Below are 16,024 nucleotides of genomic sequence, written 5' to 3'. Positions count from 1 at the left end.
CAGTCGTTCAGATATGGAAACACTCGGAATCCTTGGAGACTCAGGTGAGCTGCTACTACTGCTATACATTTGGTAAAACACCCTGGGGGCTATGGTGAGTCTAAAGGGCAGTACTCTGAATTGATAATGACTGAGTCCCAACTGGAAGTGCAAGTACCTTTTGGACCGCCTGCTCATCTTTATGTGATAGTACGTATCCTGAAGGTTTATAGAGCACATCCAGTCGTTCTTGCCCAAAATGGGAAGAATGGACTGAACCGTGACCACCCAAAACTTGGTTCTTCGAACTGTCTTTATTTCCAACAGATCCAGGATTGGTCTCCAGTCCTGTTTTCTTTGGCACCAAAAAGAATCTTGAGTAAATTACAGATTCCATCTGGTCTGGCGGGACCTCCTGGATGACTTTTTTCTAGCAGCTTTTGTATGTGAATTGCTGCTTGTTCCCTCTGACTGGGTGAAACATCCAGGATTTTCCTTGGGCTTGGGGGAGAAAGGGAAAAGGGTATAATATAATCTCTGGAAACAATTCTCTGCAGCCAAGTATCATTTGTTATATCTAGCCAGGATCTCTGGGTGCTGGGATAATCATTCCCCGACTGTCTCCAGAGGTGGACTATTGGGCCTCCTTTCAGAAGCGCTGGTAAGGTTTGTCAAAGAACGGTCCTCTGGAAACCTGGTTCAGTGGGCCACCTCTGCCACGAGGAAGTCTTCATCCATTAGAGTTCCTTCCTCTGCCTCTGAGGGAACCTCCTCCGCGTGCATCTTGAAAAGGACCCTGAGACTTCTTGAACCACATTTTTCGACCACCTTGTTGATTTCTGGAAAAGGTTCTTTGAGGAGTTGAAAAATGCATGCCCACAGCAGACAGGGTCTTTCCATCTTTTTCAAACCTGGACAGAGTGTCTTTTACTTTGGGGCCAAATAAAGACATTCCGTCACAAGGAGCACTGATAAAAAAAGACATGAAAGACTATGCAAACTCACAGAGGAGTATCCAGGTGCATCTCCTTATGGCAATGCCTGAACTCGCTGCCCTTGAGGTTCTTTTCACTACGTGTGACATCAACCTCACGGATGAACTGGATGTGAACTGTAGGGTCCTCAGCTGAGAAGTAACAGATGCCTGAACTTCATCAGAAACAGCACTCAAGAGGGTATTTGACAACCCATTGATCAAATCCTTCTGTAGCCTAGTAAAGTGTGTCAAATCGTTCAGAGACTTCAAAGTGAAGGTTACTGAAGCTTAGACATGATTCCCAAAACTGTCCATTGCCCGCAACTCCCTGTTGGAGGGATGGACAGTGGAACTATCCTCGGCTAGTTCCTTTTTGGTGGCCGCCACAATGACCATGGCATCAACAGCAACATCCTTCTCCCAAAACTTGTCTATCCACAGGTGGTGCCCATTATCCTATCTGGTCTGCGAGGAATGGGTTCTATGGTGTCATCAGGGTCCTTCAACGCCCACTGTGAGATCAAGTCAATGAACTCATCAGTGGGCAGAGTCGCCCAGGAGGTAGACTGTCCAGTACCAAAAGCCTCCAGGAACAGATTCCTCAGACATAGGGTTTGCTGGATGATCAACCACCTCTCTGTTTAAGAATTTCTAGAATGTCTCCAAAGAAGAGATCTTCAGGAGGTGATTGTGGGGACCTTTTGTCTTCATCGAAATCTGCGTCTTCAGTGTTTCCTCTTACACGTCCTCTTCTCAGGGACTTCCTCAGTGAGGTGCTCTGGGGAGGTATCAGAAGAGGAGATTACAATTCCCTGGGTGGGAGCCTGGGGTTCTGGTACTGACTTGTCCCAGTGGAAAGAGATGGTGAAGCTGAGACATCATGGCAGAGGACTTAGGATCCTACGACGAAGGATTAGTCAGAACTGTCGAGACAGAAAATACTCTCTTCACAGCCTTGAAGGCAGAGCGGCTTGAAGAAAGAGAGAGGACTTCAGATCTGAGAAGACAAGCTTCTGAATCATAGGCCTCCCCTGCTCCAAGGGCAAAACCTCCTAGGTGGGAAGCCACAGCTGAGCTATCCAGTGCCAAGACTGCTCCGAAAGCTTTGGAGTCGAATGCAACATATCGGAACTGACGGGTAGACTAGAGCTCTGGGGGCTCTCTAGATGCAATGGGATGGAAACCCTCAGAGAAGACCTTGGATCAGAGGATAAAGTTATCCTCTAATCTGATACAGATGGATCTGGATGACTCACATCCAAAAACTCTGAAGCTACAGGAGTCAAAGAAGGACTCTGTAATGGGGGAGTAGTAGACATGTGGATCTGCCGACCCAGAGGGCTAGGAGCTGAAGGAACACCACAACCTGACTCTGTGCTAAGAGAATCTTCTTCATCAGTCTCTCCACATCATCTTGTTTAAGGCTTCTGGAAGAGAGAGTGGAGTATATGGAAGGAGACCTGGGTCTTTCTAAGTACAGAGAAGGTACCCTGTCAGGAACCAGATCCAGTGATGGAGAGTGCCTTATTATGGGTAGAAATTTGGCAGCTTGAAGGTCAGGTTCGGTTTGCATAGGATTAGACAAAGTCAGATCCAAGAGCTTAGACTTCATCAGATCCGATATAGAAGGCATCGGATCTGATAATTTTTTCCTTAGCAGGATCTTGAACGTTTGCCTTTTTCACATCCAGGGTTGGACCACATACTTATGAGACCTCTTCCTCGAGGAGTCCGAAGCTGAGGAGGAGGAGGAAAGTGGCTTAGGAGAAGAGGATTTTTTAATTTTACTAGCTTTTGATTAAGAGGAAGAAGAACTCTCCGATATAGCTTCCCAAAAAGGAGGAAGAAGACCTTTTAGGATAAGCATATTTTTGCATTCCACTAACGCACGAGGATTAAAACCATGACAAATTGAGCAATTCTCTTGTAAATGAAGGGGACACAAAGTGTGTGGGCATCAAAAATTGGCAGCTTGTGCCCACACTTGATACATGTTTTAAAACCTGCTGGTTTATCTGCCATTGCTAGCAAAATACTAAGACAGAAAAGTTTTTTTTTTTTTTAAAAAGGAGACAGAAATATCAACTATGGTAACTAAGCTATGACAGTGTTGAGGGAAGGGAGATACTAACAATAGTATCCAAGAGGTACAGAAAAAAATTGCATGACGGAATAAAATAGAAGAAACAGGAAATTAAAAACAAAATTAAGGGATAGTAATATTAAATGTTTTTGAAGAAAAAATTGAAATATATCTAACTAATGCTCAAGAGATCGATGGAAAAGCATGTCTTTTGCTGAGAAGCTCGAGAGTTTTTTGGTTGCCACAAGCTTTAGCAACGGCCGAGTTGGATCTGAGGGATCAGATCTGAACCCATCAGTTGAGGACAGAATAAAAATTGACAACATCAGATCTTAACTTATGTTTAAGCAAAAGACAGCATCTCAGTTAATTAATCATAGGATAAGAGGATCGCAGCTCAAGAGATAAGCCTTGAAATGGATCCTCATCTAATAAGTTCCTTGCAGCAGGAAAGTTAATAAATACGGACTAAAAAAGCCACTGCCAACAGCCATAAAAGGTAAGTTACTTAACTTTTATTTTTATTTATTTTATTTTACATTTGTTAACCGGGCTAGTTTTACTATAGTCAGTTTTACTATAAGCATACCAGTAGCTGGTTCAGCTACACCTGCAGAGTCTTTCTTCATGAGTGTGCAACATCATAAGACCAGTTTTCAGCAACTGTTACTTTTAACCACCTTTGTGATCCCAAAGCTGTGACCCATACGACTTTCAGCTCTGCAAAGTGAAAAACAGGAATCTAATGCCATGCTTTCTGATACTGAGCTCGGGCTATACAGAATGTTCCTGATTATGTTTGTTTTAATCAGGTAAGCATATACTGAGCATGGGCTATACACAATGTTTCAGATTAGGTTTGTTTTAATTAGGTGAGCATGGGCTATATGCAATGCAACACTAAACAAACAAACGGGCTTGTAAAAATATTTAATAACAGACAAAGCTTTCGGATAAAAAAGCAAACCTTCCTCAGTGTTAAAAATACTAAAAAAAAAGTCCATTAAATAACATTTTCAAATGATGTAACACACGGCCCACCAATCAAAACAATTGCTTAATTAACTTTATTAAAAAAATTATGCAGCAAAAAGTTGCAACTGCAAAAAGTACAGTTTTGTACCTACCATAAATGTAGATGTTCGAGTGCTAATACAGCTGCAGTCATAACAGATGGGTTCTCCTGCCGTCAGGTGGGTCCTCGGTCGGCCGAATTCCAAAGTCTAGGTCCGGCATCGGTTGTCGTCGCTTCTTCCCTGACGTCAGTGCGCCAGGGGTATAAAAGAACCAGCCGACGCCATTTTCTTCAGTTTTTCTTGTCCCAGATGTCAGGTGCCCCCAGAAGGAAGGCAATACATAAATTTGTGTAATAAAGCAATGCAGTATAATCAAAATACAGTAGTTGCAAGCAAATACACCATAAAAGAATACCCCAATCAGGTTGTATGAGAAGGTGCTAGCCAATAGGCCTGTCCCAAGAGGGGAAGGAGGGTGGGAAACCTGGACTGCAGCTGTATTAGCACTCGAACATCTACATTTATGGTAGGTACAAAACTGTACTATGTTCATCGTGCATACAGCTGCAGTCATAACAGATGGGTAGAATCCCAAAGCTAAGAAAGGGGTGGTAGGCACTAGGTGGAACTAGGAGAAGCCAGAATGCCCTGAAAGACTGCAGTGGCAAAGCCTGCTCTAGTTTTGGAGTATAATGGTAGGTGGTAGCGCTTGGAGAAGGTATGCACAGAACTCCAAGTGGCTGCTTCCAAAATATCCTTGGTAGGAACTCCTCTGAGGAAGGCTGCAGAGGTAGCTGTGGCCCTTGTGGAGTGAGATCTGATGCCTGCAGGTACAGATTTACCATGAAAAGAGTAACAAAAGCGTATGCAGTGGGCTATCCATTTTGAGATTGTCTGTTTGGAAATTGGCTTCCCTTGAGCTTCTATAGCACAGGACACAAAGAGCTGTTCTGATTTTCTGAAAGGCTTTGTTCTGTCCAAATAACGCAGCTGTCAGTGGATGTCCAAGGAATGTAGTAGTCTCTCCCCTTTGTTTTGAGGATTAGGGTAGAAGGTAGGTAAGTGTATAGCCTGATTCAAAGCTACCCTGGATACCAACTTTGGCATAAAGGACGGGTTGGTTCGTAAAAAAACTCTGTCCTGATGGAAGATGATAAAAGGCTACACAGCCATGAGGGCTTGTAGTTCCGATACTCTACGAGCTGAGGTGATAGCCAGAAGGAAAGCTGTTTTCCAGGACAAATATTGCAAATCTGTTGAGGCAGCTGGCTCAAAAGGAGGCAAGGTCAGCTTTTCTAGAATGAAATTGAGATCCCAAGCAGGTATTGGTTGTTTCCTTGGGGATTTTATATTCTTAGCCCCTCTGAGGAATTGTCTTAAGAGGGGTGAGAGAATAAAGGTGGATCAGTGTTGTATTCTGCAGAAATGGCTGAGGCATGGATTTTGATAGAGGAGAATGAAAGTCCACTGCTTAGCAGCTCAGCTAGATACTGTAATATTTGAGGTAAATTCAGTTTTCCAGGATTCTGGCCCTTTTTCTCATTCCAGGCACAAAACCGTTTCCATTTTGCGGAGTAAGCTTTTCTAGTAGACGGCCTTCTGGCCTCCAAAATGACATCCTGCACCTCCTTGGAGAGTAGGATCTGCTGTGATGTTAAGGAATCTTCCATGCGGCCAGATTGAGTGTTTTCAGCTGACTGTGAAGAGTTTTGAAGCTGCGCTGAGTCAGAAGAAGAGGCATTAGAGGCAGGGTCCATGGAGGGGAATGCGTCAGGCTCCTCAGGAGTGCGTACCAGTGCTGTCTTGGCCAGTCTGGAGCAATGAGGATCATCTTTGGTCTGTCTGCTCTGGTTTTTAATAGAACTTTGGGCAGCAGAGGAAGAGGTGGGAAGGCATAAACTGTCATTGTTGTCCAACTGAAAGAGAGAGCGTCCACTCTCCAGGCCTGTGGATGAAAAGTCCTTGAGCAGAATTTTGTCAATTGGTGATTTTTGTGGGAGGCAAAGAGATCTATGTCTGGCCTTCCCCATGCTTGAGTTATCTCTGTAAAAACTTGAGGATGCAACTTCCATTCGTGTGGATCTGTCATATTTCTGCTTAGGTTGTCTGCCAGCTTGTTTTCCTTGCCTGGCAAGTACTGTGCTTGAAGTTCGATTTGTAATTCCAGAGCCATGTTCCAAAGTGACATGGCCAGCCTGCATAGGGGTATGAATGGGTTCCTCCCTGTTTGTTTATGTACCACATTACTGTGGTGTTGTCTGTCCTTATCAATAGTTGACCTGGATGCAGAAGGTCTTTGAAAGCCATAATAGAATTTATTACTGCTAGCATTTCCTTTTGATTGATGTGAAGGTGCTTTTCTTTTTGGGACCATTTGCCCTGAATGCACCGATCTGTCATGTGCGCCCCCCAGGCATAGTCCGAGGCGTCTGTTGTGATGACTTGATTTGCTTGAGGCTTGCAGAATGGGAGACCTGTGTTTGTTTGGCATGCTTGAGCTCACCACAGAAATTCCTTTTGAAGACATGGAATTAGTGGTATTATTGTTTCCAAACTGTGGCTGTGTTTAGACCATAGGTTTTTCAGGTACCACTGAAGTTTCCTCATATGCAGCTTTGCACATGGGATTAGTAGGATGCAAGATGCCATGAATCCCAGAGCCTGCAGGATTTTCCTTGCAGTCAGCCTGGTGAAATTTGCTAGAGTTCTGAAGTATTGAGTTAGTTTCCCCTGCTTCTCTGGCGTGAGGTAGGCCATCTGGGTGTATGTGTCCAAGTTGGCAACCAGGAAAATTATTTTCTGAGAGGGTTGTAGCCTTGATTTCTTTTTGTTGACTGTGTATCCCAGAGAATTCAACAACATTATTAGAAAAGCCAGATGTTTCAGAAGTATGTGCTTGCTGTCCGCTTGGATCAGGCATTCGTCCAAATATTGGTATATTTGTAACCCTTGAAGTCTGCAGTAGGCAATTACTGATGCCAGGCATTTCGTGAATACTCTGGGCGCAGTAGATAAGCCAAAGGGCAATGCAAAGAATTGATAATGGGTTGAACCTGCAAGAAATCTGAGGTATCTTCTGCAATTTTGTCTGATTGGGACATGCAGGCATGCCTCCTTGAGGTCCAATGTTACCAGCCAAGACTCCTTGCCCAGCATGGGAAGAAGCTGCTGTAATGTGAGCATCTTGAATTTTGGTACGAGTAAAAATGTGTTTAGGATGGATAGGTCCAAAATAGGTCTCCAATCTTTTCCCTTCCTTGGTACCAGGAATAGTCTGGAATAAAAACCTTGACCTTGTTCGCGAGTAGGTACCTCTTGAATAGCTTTCATGTCCATGAGATCTGAAATTTGTCTTTGTGCCTCTGCCCTTTGATTGTGTAGCAGGTTTGGCATGCCTCTCATTTTTGGAAGGGTGTGAAAATGGAATCTGTAGCCTCTGTTTATAATGTACAGGATCCATTTCTCTTTTGTGACAATATGCCAATTTTTTGAAAATAATGCCAGTTTTCCGCCTAAGGGTGCTGCCATTTGAGCCTTGCTTGGCATGCAAAGGGGAAAGTCATTGGGCTTGCTTTCTGAATGGCTGCGAACTATCCTCACCACCTTTTTGTGTAGGAGCTTGCCATTGTCTGCCTCTAAACGATCCTTGAGATTGCCCTCTGCCCCTCGGGCGCCTGTATCTACCTCTTTGGGGTCTGTCCGTGACTGGAAAGGACCAATTTTTGGAAGGCCAATTTCTACTGAAACATGGGGGTTGTACCTGTAGAAAATCTTTCACTGTTTGCATTGATTTAGCCATTTCCTCCATTTTCTTTAATACCTCCTCAGCATTAGCACCAAATAATACATCCTTTTGTAGATGGGCATCTAGTAATTTAGCTTTGACATGATCTGGTAAGGTTTGCTCCTTGAGCCAGGCATGTCTACGTATGACTGATCCTGTAACAGCAGCTCTACATGAGGCCTCTAGAGCATCAAAACCACATTGCAAGGTATGTTTACCCACTTGTTCTGCACTATGCATCAAATCCTGCAACTCCTTCAAGTCTGGTTGTTCAGGTTGTGACATTTTACTTTTCAACCGTGATAACAGAAACTGTTGGTACTTTAGCATATGAAACTGGCAGTTTAATGCCCTCATGGTTAAGGTGGCCGAGGTGTATACTTTTTTCCCCACCTTTCTAAAGCTCTGGAATCTCTCTCTGAAGGTAATGGGTTTTTAGCAGTGGAGGCCTTAATTCCCTTGGGACTCTGTGAGATAGTTTCTGGGTCAGCCACATGGCTTTTGTATAAAAATTGGTGTGAGTCAGGAACCCGGTAGTACCTGTCAGGCTTGACTGGGGCTGGAGGTAAAGAATCCGGGTTAAGGCAGGCCTCCGAGTACACATCATCTAGTATGTCTAAGACAGGAGGTATAGCCAAAGGCCTGTGCTGGGGTAGCAAGAGAAAATCCCTAAGCCTTTTCTTGGAATCTGAGTACTCTTGGCCTTCCCAGTGGAAGTGTTCCCTTAAGGTATGCAAGGTTTCCCCAAATGAGTAATCCTCTGGGGGGGAGACAGAGGGAATGGACTCCTCAGCATCAGAATCTTCAAAAGGGGAGTAAGAATGTTCCTGTTCATCAGAGTGCTCTGAAATAATGGAGGCCTGGTCAGTGGAGGGGGATTCTTCCTCCACTCTGGGCCTTTTGTCCGGGGGGGGGTTGAGAACCCCTGATAAGAGTAATCAAATCCTCAGCCATTTTAAGCATCTGTTTTTTAGGCATGGGGCTTGGAGAAGGGCCCTGTGGAGCTTGTCTCTTAGAATGCATGGCTGCTTTAGACTTAGTGAAAGCCTTGATAGAAGAGGAAGGTCTGAAGACACCTTGAGAGAAGGCAGACCTGTCTACATTTTGAGATTCACCACCAAAAGTGGGTTTGGTATCTGTAGTCGGGGTGTGGGCCGAGGAGCCTGCGACCTCGGGCACAGAAGACACTGCCAATGAAGTGTCGTCGGTAGGCAGGGGCTGCGTAGGTGCCTCGCTGAGAACCGGACCACCTGTAGTCGGCTTTGGCGTGGTGTCGGTAGAGGCCGCGGACCTCGTGTGTCGGTCCTTATCTTTGTTAGCAAACCACAGGTGCGGGCACAAAAACTGGAGTCGGAGTATCCGACGACATAATATAATTAAATTTTCTGCTAAAATAGTGCTGGGCGAACTCTGCCCGACGCTTAATGGTGCGTTTGTTGAATGTAGCACAAAAACAACAGGGCGAGACGTCGTGGTCTGGGCCTAAGCAAGGAATGCAGAGGGAATGAAAATCCTTATGCGGTATTTGCTTCCCACAAGAAATACAATTATTAACTTTGTCTGACATCGGTCTGAGGCAAGAAAAGTTTCCCCAACGGGGTACTTAGCTTTCAAGAAGACTTTGGTTGCAAAATTTTCGTAATTTCAGGAGCTGGCCGACCGGCACTTGCGAACTGCTTCTGCTTTGGGCACCGCACGGCAAGAAAGACTGAAGAAAATGGCGTCGGCTGGTTCTTTTATACCCCTGGTGCACTGACATCAGGGAAGAAGCGACGACAACCGACGCCGGACCTAGACTTTGGAATTCGGCCGACCGAGGACCCGCCTGACGGCAGGAGAACCCATCTGTTATGACTGCAGCTGTATGCACGATGAACATCATTGCTCTACTTTCTTGTTTTATGTTTCATGACAGGTTTTATACCGATGGTCACATTTATCCCAGGTAATTTATCCGCCTGAAATGTAACAATCCATTTCTATTCAGACAATTCAAGTAGATTGTGTAAATCACCACCTCTAAGGTTATGGAAAGCCACCTCTAGAACTCTAAATATAACAATATGTTCAGGCCCATTTTTTAACAACAAGCTGGAAGTACTGTGCTGCATAAGATAAGTGAAAGAAACCTTTTAAATTTGCCATATTCCCCACTGTAGTGTGATCTTGGAGTTTGGGGGGGTGCAGCCCTCCATATTGGGGGTTGTGGGGGGCAAAGCCACCTAATTGGTTGGTTGTGTTTGCGATGTTGTTCAACTATGGCCATTCAATAAATTTATTTTCGAAGTAAGACATGTTCGGTAATTTATTGTTTCAATGTTTTACGTACATTTAGCCATTTGATGCGATTTTCTTTCGACAGCTGAACATGGACCCATATGTCCTTAAGGGGTCATTTGCATAAATCCCACGGGCTTCTACTAGAGGAGGAGGTTTCAAAGTATCACACAGTGAGGATTCTGGCTTGGCTGAATCGTTCTTGCAGTTTTTGCCGACTGGTTCTGTGGTGTCAGAGGACAGAATGAGGATCATCATTTTCTTCACCCATTTTGAATAAAATGACCAAGGTGAATTTTATCAGAAATTACAGACTTTTATTTTAGGTAGGAGTGGCTTTCTTAATATATAGAGTTTGCCTGACAAATTCAAGATCCAATTTCTGATCTTTCTGAAGCTATACAGGACTGAGGCTTAGTGGATGGAAAGGAAGATCACAATTTTCATTGTTTACTTCCCAATGGATTTCAACAAAGGGAATTACAAATATAGATAGTATTTCAAGAAGTAAGCACTAGGGAGGACATAGAGGGAGGGCCAGGAACTGTAGGGTTGCCTAGACTAGGCTGATATGTAGACTTACACATGAGGACTGTGAGCTTAGGTGACATTACTCTGTTACTAGAATATTCCTCCAAGCACACGTTTTATATCAAACAGCATCACGTAAGTTTGCATTTGGTAAGGATAAGTATGAAATGGAACACACTGATCTAGTGAGGCCTTCTTTATATCAGATCATGTACTGACAGAAAAAGGCTTAAAGTAGGGGAAGGGATCAAAGCTGGGCAAACACTGGAGGTTCTCTGCTTATTACTTAAAATGGAAGTAATTTAAAAAGTGGTGTACTACACACGGAATCGTGGCTATAGAGAAGAATGGACAGCAAAGGCTGGAGATCCTTTAATGGGAAAGTTATAAAGGATCATAATGGATCTCATAAATAAAGACATAGGGAATTTGCAGACTTTGGATCCAACCCAGTTTGGCTTTGTCAAAGGCAGATCATGCCTTTTAAACTTGGTTGACTTTTTCGAAACAGTCACCAAGGCCATTGATGAGGGAAAGGCAGTCCATACAGCCTACCTCGATCTAGCAAAGGCCTTCGATACAATATCCCACTCGGGTATCATTGAAAAACTCATCAGCTTAAATGTTAACCCATACATCACAAGATGGGTTGCAAACTGGCTGAGTGACAGAACCCATAGGGTCAGAGTTGCTGGCGCCATGTCAGACTCAAAGCCTGTCACAAGTGGTGTCCCACAGGGCTCAGTCCTGGGCCCACTCTTGTTTGGCATCTACTTTTCCGAAGTACAAGCAAACACAGGAGGGTTATGGCTGACAAAGTTTGCAGATGACTGCAAACTGGGTGCCGTAGTCAAACACATCTGACACAGATATCCTTCAGAAGGGTCTCACAGAAACGGATAACTGGTGCCAGAGCCATGGCCTAAAGTTAAATGCCAAGAAATGCATAGTCATACCCTTTGAGAAAAACAAGGTTACCCCTAGCTACCATATAGGTGGCAATCCACTGAGCACAGAAGTTATCAGGGACCTGGGGACCCAGGTTGACAGTAGCCTGTCATTCGACACCCATATTGCTATAGTAGTTAGGAAGACCTTCTACATTGCCCACCTTATCATGAAGGGATTCACATCTAGATCAAGGGAGGTCATAGTCTCCCTATACTCATCACTCATCAGACCAATGATTGAGTACAATGCCCCATTCGGAATGTATCTGACCCGACACTTGCAGCAGCTGGAGAGGCCACAAAAGTTCCTCACCAAAAGGATAAAGGGTCTCAAAAATCTGACTTATGCTGCCCGACTGAAAGAACTCCAGCTCTATTCAGTCGCCACGCTTGCTCAGAGGTGACCTGTGCCTGACATACAAGGCCATGTCAAACCCAGATTTGATGAACATGCTTCACCTCAAAAAATCTAGATCCATCAGAGCCACAAGGGCGGGAGACTTAAACCTCGACACGGCTATTAATAGGACGTGCTGGAGGGATAGATTCATCTCCCAAAGACTCCCTATGCTGTGGAACAAAATCCCGGTATATGTGAGGCAGAGCACCTCGCTGGCCTTGTTCAAGAGAAATCTTGACCAATGGATGGGAGATCGCAGATATACCCCAGGGATTACCTCAGTGTCACTGCTCGACAGAGGCACAGCAAAATAATGGGCATAGTTCCCCAAACTAAAGGGGTGGCGTAAGCCACAAAACTATGGGCTAGGCTTATAAATGCCCTCGGGCAGATAGCCTAGTATGAACCTATGAACCCCGATTGTAGAACAAACATTCTCCAGCAGGGTGTTAATGTACAGCTAATGCTCACTGAAAAACAAAACAGACACTTCATGGCAGCATATTAAGCTGCTGCAAAGCTCAGACAGTTAAAAAAGCAAATGGAGGTCCTTTTTTATGCTTCCTAAGCAGCACTTTACTGTTTAATGAGCATAAAATTAAAATAAAAACTAAGCAAAACAAAAAAGAAAAACTTCTGTGTATGTGCAACTTGCATGGTGCTTCAGACAGGTACCACACCATCAAGGTTTTTCCATGCAAACTTGACTACCAACCAAACCATTTTAATCACAGAACAAAACTTGAGGAAGGAAGGAAGCAGAGGGGGTCTAAATGCCTCTTGCAGAATCCCTTGCAGAGAAGATGTAGGGTCTGCGATCCATCCCCTATCTGTCATCACATCAATCACCTCCCCACGTTTTGGGCCATCCAAGAGGAAGGACAGAATCTACACCTTCTTTCTCTTTGACATTTGGAATGTGGGACTCTGGAAGACAGTACAAGTACTTCCTTTTATACTTATGACTTTACTGGTCTTTAGAAATGATGGGTGAGAAGATAAAGTACTTTGTAATGATCCAGATGTCTGAAAATACTTCTGGAAGAGGCTCCCTCCCTTTGACCTACTTATGGAAAATGTGGATGGCTGAAGAACCAGACAAAGCACTTTCTGTTGCTGAGTCCAAAGTCATGGATGGCATCAGCACTTAGGGTTGCACATGCAGGACAGAACAATGACTGCGTCAACAACCACTGCACTGAAGCGCAATGGTACCAGCCCCTGCTGTCAACGGATAAAGATTTTTACTTTATTTTTATTTTTTATCTGGTACTCCTTTTACCATCAAAGTTTCCTCCCTGCTCAATAAAGCTGTCTGTCCTGCTGTCTGAGGGGCCCAATTTCAGCATTTCTTCTTCTCTCAGAGGTGTGGAGTGAGTGCTGGGCATGTTATTTTCTTCCACAGGGTCTGGGGTTATTGGGGCCTACAGTCCCCTCTTTATGTGCCTAGCATCAGGTCATGACTAGCTGAAAATGAAGAAAGTACTTTGTGCACCCCCTTCAACACTTTGGGGAATGCACTGTGCAGTCTCTTCCACCTCCTAGCCTAATATCTAATACTCTGAGTTCTAGCCTCTGCTAGTCCCAAGATATGAGTACCTTATCCTCCCTGCTAGCTCTGTCAGGTGCCTGAATCACTAACTGAAATCAGGTCACCTGGGCAATAGTCAACACTTTATCCCTTTATGTCAGTGGACCATCTAAAAGATAAAAGACAGTCAACACCAATGGAATTCATACAGCTAATGAGTGTTGGTGAAATGCTGACAGCCTTATTCTCAAGGGTTAGAAAGCTAATTCCTCCTAGATGACATTAACAAAACTAGCGTCAAGCTCAGATGCAGAAGGCCATTCTCCAATACTGAGGCCAAAGTACCCCGAGATGATGACAGCACTGTCTCCAAGGCCATCAACAGTGATGCCAAAGTTGACATCAAATGGAGCTGATGTTTAAAGGCTATGGTCTCTGCATAATGACCACAGATGAAGCTGAAATATCTGCAGATGTCAACATCGGTGATGAATGGCTCAACTTCAGCCTCATCACAGGTTGCACTAGTAGAGGGGATGGTAAAGAAAACAAGGACAATTTTGTTGAAATGGTAGATGATGACCGTGTCTTTATCTACCCTGGATCCACAGACAGAAAGGCAAAAGACATCCTTCGTTGGATCTGCAAAGAAGCTACCGCCAACTTCTCACAGTCAATCTCTGGTGAAGGTACATACCACCATCTAAAAGACCTTGCTGATGATGGTCTTGACACATTCTGCACAACACACAATAAGGCAAAACCATGCTTTTAGCTTTAGTATGTCTAACAAGAAACTTTTCAGTTTATACTTTGACAAGTACATTAGACCCCAGCAGCAGGTGAAACAGTGGAAGTCAATTTTGACTCTCCCTTTTGTGTGTGTGTGTGTGTGTGTGTGTGTGTGTGTGTGTGTGTGCGTGTGTGTGTGAGAGAGAAAGAGAGAGAAAGCGATTGAGGACATACACAACATTCCACAACCTTGTTATTCTTGCGTATCTTCTTTACTAGACTCAGGAGTGGCACTCTAGGATGAATCTTCATCAGGAGAGGATACAGGGCCTTGCTGTACTCTAAAAAAAAAAAAAAAAAAAAAAAAAAAAATAACCTTTTTTTTTTATATCTAAAAGTAGTTGGAGCAAAAGGTTTTCAAACACTACAACCAGATAAAAAAAGAAGTTATGTACTCAACATAACGTTCCATGTTTGTAGTCCATCTCGCCCTTCATTCTTAAACGAGTTCTGAGCCGATCCTCGGCTCCGACTCAACCTTTTTTTACAAGCTCAAAGTCTTCTAGTTGGCTCGTGGCTAGGTAGGTATCCCATGGTGCACCAGTACAATCCCCAGATCTAATTTGCTACTAACTAAAGAGAAATAACGAAAAACCATGCAGAAAGAAACCAATAACAAAAGGTCTCCACTTAATAATAATAATTTTTTTCTGTCTCCAGATCCTTCCAGGATGGGGGTAGGAGGGTTGGTTCATAAGAATGAAGGGCGAGATGGACTACAAACATGGAACGTTATGGTGAGCACATAACTTCTTTATGTTCTGTAGTTCTATCTCGCCTTCATTCTTACATATGGGACAGTGTCCCTAGCACCTTATTCTTGGGTAGCTCAAGGAAAAATACTCCCGAGTACCATGGAACCACCAAAGTATGCTCTACCCCTGGAGGTCAAATCCAATTTGTAATGAGTAATATATGTGTGAGGGGTAGCCCAAGTAGCTGCTGCACAGATATTATTGACTGAGACCCTGGCATGAAAGGCTGAAGAAGTAGACTGAGATCTCGTAGAATGAGCCTTAATTTTGAACGGTAAAGGCTTACCATCAGAACAGTAAATGCAAGCTATACAGCTAGAGATCCAATTAGAGAGGGTCACTTTGGAAACTGGGAGACCTAATCTGGAGTCGGAGAAGGAAATAAATAATTGGTCTGACTTCCTGAATTCCTTGGTCCGGTCAAATAAAACCATAACTGTCAGTGAATGTTCAACTGATGAAATCTGTATTCTGCAGCATTGGAATGATTAGGGAAGAACACCGGAAGCTCTATGGATTGGTTCAGAGTGTTACGGGAGCAGACCTTGGGGACAAAGGATGGATTAGTATGAAGAGATACTCTGTCTTTGTGAAGTATCAAATATGGGGGTTTGACGGATAGTGCTTGCAACTCAGAAACCCTTCTAGCAGATGTGATTGCCACCAAAAACAAAAAGTCTAACAAGACAGAAATGTCAAAGGAGATGAATGGGCTGACTCAGAAGGTGGAGACGTTAATTTGGATAGAACAAAATTCAAGTCCCATGAAGCAACTGGTTCCTGAAAGGGGGGGTTCTTAACAAAGTTGCACCTTTAAGGAAGGTCTTGCACAACCTATGTGACATCAGATTAGAAGCTTGTTGACCCAAATGAAAACTGGAAATCGCTGTCAACAGAACCCTGATTGTGGCAGACGCAGATCCCTGGTGGAAAAGTACAGACAAGAATTC

At 43.9% G+C, this 16,024-nt stretch overlaps 1 protein-coding gene across 2 annotated transcripts in view; it reads right to left on the bottom strand.

The window, feature by feature from the left end:
• The window catches only part of BAP1 (BRCA1 associated protein 1), a 1,282,715-nt gene that overhangs the window by 259,199 nt on the left and 1,007,492 nt on the right, over window positions 1-16,024 (bottom strand). The gene's annotated exons all lie outside the window — the stretch shown is intronic.

The sequence above is a fragment of the Protopterus annectens genome, chromosome 7.part1, assembly GCF_019279795.1.
Source record: "Protopterus annectens isolate FY-2018-M chromosome 7.part1, PAN1.0, whole genome shotgun sequence".
Taxonomy (NCBI): Eukaryota; Metazoa; Chordata; order Ceratodontiformes; family Protopteridae; genus Protopterus; species Protopterus annectens.
Note: the sequence above shows the minus strand (reverse complement) of the source record. Positions and strands in the feature narration are given on the sequence as shown.